We start from the raw sequence: 3,656 nt of genomic DNA, 5'->3' as shown, positions 1-3,656 counted from the left end.
TCCAAGGATCTTTGCTTCTCAATTGGTTGACAGAATTTCCAACCATATTCATCAAGCTCGGGCACAGTTCTACCCAAGATACGAGTCCCCATAGTTGGTCTTCATATAGCGAACCGGGATCCCATATTTTATCTTCACACCCATCTTCGATTTGGTCTTCATACTCTCTCTTTCCGGGTGGTTGACATATAGAATTCCCTTTAACATACCAAGCCTTCCGTTGAAACCCATGCAAAGTGGTATTCTTCCAATCATCGTTCCTATGCCTTGAAACCTTGACCTTAATGAGCCTAATTCCTAACTTGCAACCACTACACAATTCTCTTTTTCCTTTAAGTCCACAAAGAGCTCTAAGTTGTCCATCCGTTTCAATCAAACCATATTCAAGCGAGAAAGTAAAGCTTATGGATAAGAATTTTACCCACTTGAATGTTGTGTTGGGTGGTGACTCGGGAAGAGAGACCTCCCCACACTTAGATAATGCAAGGTCTACTTCCTTGTGCTCTTCTTTGTGTATTTCCACCTCTTTGCGAGCTTCCTTGATTTCAACCTTTCCCCTTTTATCACATAGCTTGGTGTTGTCTTCAAGAACTTTGATTTCTTGCCTAATGGGAGGTGGTTCAATTTTGGATAGAAATTCATTGATGAATAAATCCATTTCTTGGTCAACCTCTTCATATTCTTCAATTTCAATATACACCATGCCCTTCTCATCTTCCTTGGGAGGTTGCGCACACTCTTCTATAATTTCAACTCTATGTCCAATGGGAGAGGATTCCATTGTAGAGAGGAATTCATCCATGATTGAATCCATCTCTTGATAAGCTTCTTCCAAGTCTCCAACGATGATATGCCTTGGGGGTTGCGCACCTTCCTCAACATCAATATCAAGCTTCTTGGACGAGTTCTCCATGATGCTACATTCCCATGGACTTTCAACATCTCCTAAATCTTCAACCACTTCTTCCTTTTCTTCAATAATTGTAGGTTCCTCTAGTTGCTCCAATACAAAATTTGACTCCTCTTTCTCCACCGAATTTTCCAATTTCACCTTCATACTTTGCTCTTCTTTTGACTTTTCACATGTGGTCACGGAAGTACCTTGAGTATTCAAGCATTGGTGGGCTAAAGTGTGCACCACCTGGGTCAAATTGGTCACAAACTCAAGTGTATCCCGCTTCATGGCTTCTTGTCCTTGGAGTAACAAAGTGAGAGGATCGTCTATTGGGGCTTGGGGTGAATAGGAAGGTTCATAATTTTGGAGGGAGGGTTCATGGTAGGAAGGTGGTTCTTCTAGGTAAAGGTATGGAGATGATGAGTATTGAGGTGGTTCTTGGGAGTAATCTTGATATAGTTGTGGTGATTCTAGAGGTTCTTGCTCATAATGGCCATAAAAATATGGTATGGATGATTGGTTATATGATGGATATGGATCATAGGGTGGTGCTTGGTGATGAAAGGCTTGTGAGAATGGTTGAGGTTCATGTTGAGGATGAGATTCATAGGCATATGATGGTGGTTGTTGAGTGTCACAAAAAGAATCATCATAGCCGCTAAGTTGGCATGCATTAGGATGGAAATTATACCTATAAGTATCCCGAGGTTGTTGCCAATAGGAGTGATCAATTCCTTGAGGCTCTTCCAAAGTGTAGCAATCATCAATTGAAGGTAGAAGTAGAAGGAGACTTGAATTAAACCTAGAACTATGAGATCCTAATCTAACCCTAATTCCTAATCCTAATTCTAGAGAGAAGGGAGAGCTTCTCTCTCTAACTCTAAATATTTCAAAAGGGTGATGATGATGATGATGATGATGATGATGATGATGATGATGATGATGCCTTCCCCTTAATCCTTCATCCTTTTATTCCTTTCCCTTAGCAATTTAGCGCCAAAAATGGGTTCAGAAACCCTCTCAAATCGCTAGGCACGTGTTGCATTAGTGAGGTCATGTGCCCTCATCGACGCGTGCGCGCACGGTACGCGTGCGCGTCCCTGGCTAATTCTGCGATGTGTGCGCGAGCGCCTTGTGCGCGTGCGCGTGCATGGCTGACTTTGCTTCTTTGCCTTTTTTATGCTTCTCTCCACTTGTATGCTTCCTTCCTTGCTTCCTTTGATCCATGCCTAGCCTATTTCAATCCTGGAATTACTAGCAAACACATCAAGGCATCTTATGGAATCAAAGAAGAACTAGAATTCATCAAAATAAGGCTTAAAAAGCATGTTTTTACACTTAAGCACAAATATGGGAGAGATAACAAAATCATGCTAATTCCTAGGTTAAATGTGACAAAAGGTTATCAAAATACTCTAAATTTAATGCAAAACAAACCGTCAAATTGGGGTTTGTCATTAACCAAGAAATGCAGTGCTATTATTCAACATAAACTTCCTGAGAAAATACAAGATCCAGGGAGTTTTGTGATTCCTTGCACCGTTGGAGATGTCACCATTCAAAGAGCTTTATGTGATCTTGGAGCTAGCATCAATCTCATGCCACTTTCAGTGATGAAAAAGCTTCAAATTGAGGAGGTAACACCCACTTGTATTTCTCTTCAACTTCTGACTTTTCTATTAAATTACCTGTGGGTGTTGTTGAGGATTTACTCGTGAAAGTAGGATCCTTTATTTTTTCTGCTGATTTTGTTATATTAGACGTGGAAGAGGATGTAAAATCCTCTATTATTCTTGGTAGACCCTTTTTAGCTATAGGTAGAGCTCTGATTGATGTGCAAAAGGGTGAATTAACCCTGAGGGTCAATGAAGAACAAGTGGTCCTTAATGTTTTTGAAGCTCTCAAGCACCCTAATGATTCTGAAGGGTGTATGAGAATTGATGTTGTTGAATCCCTTGTTCAAGAAGTACTGGAAGCTGAGGTACTTGATGACATTCTGGATCCTGTTTCTGAGTATGAATTAGTTGAAGTTGATGATTCACCACCCCAGAAGGCACTAGTTCACACGCCTAAAGCAGAGGAGGAAGCCCCCAAGCTTGAGCCCAAAGATTTACCTCCTTCTCTGAAATATGTGTTCTTGGGTGAAAATGGTTCCTATCCAGTGATTATTAGCTACGCTTTCTACTATTTTCTAGATGGATATTCTGGATATAATCAAATTGCAGTGGACCCTCAAGATCAAGAGAAGACAGCATTCACGTGCCCCTTTGGAGTATTTGCCTATAGGAGAATTTCTTTTGGACTTTGCAATGCTCCAGCAACTTTTCAAAGGTGTATGCTTTCAATTTTTTCTGATATGGTTGAAAAGTTCATTGAGGTATTTATGGATGACTTTTCTATTTTTGGTAATTCTTTTGAATCCTGCCTTAAGCATTTATCTCTTGTCTTGAAACGGTGTCAAGAATCAAACCTTGTTTTAAATTGGGAAAAATGTCATTTTATGGTTACATAAGGTATTGTTCTTGGACACCGGATTTCTAGTAAGGGAATTTAGGTTGATAGAGCAAAGGTGGGGGTAATTGAAAAATTACCACCGCCAACTAATGTTAAGGCAGTCAGGAGTTTCTTGGGTCATGCAGGATTTTATAGAAGATTTATAAAGGATTTTTCTAAAATTGCTAAACCTTTAAGCAACCTGTTGGTTGCTGATGTTCTTTTTGTCTTTGATTTTGATTGTCTGCATGCTTTTGAAACTCTGAAA

This window comes from Arachis ipaensis, chromosome B03 (genome assembly GCF_000816755.2).
Source record: "Arachis ipaensis cultivar K30076 chromosome B03, Araip1.1, whole genome shotgun sequence".
Classification (NCBI taxonomy): domain Eukaryota; kingdom Viridiplantae; phylum Streptophyta; class Magnoliopsida; order Fabales; family Fabaceae; genus Arachis; species Arachis ipaensis.
This window is presented reverse-complemented; position numbering follows the sequence as displayed.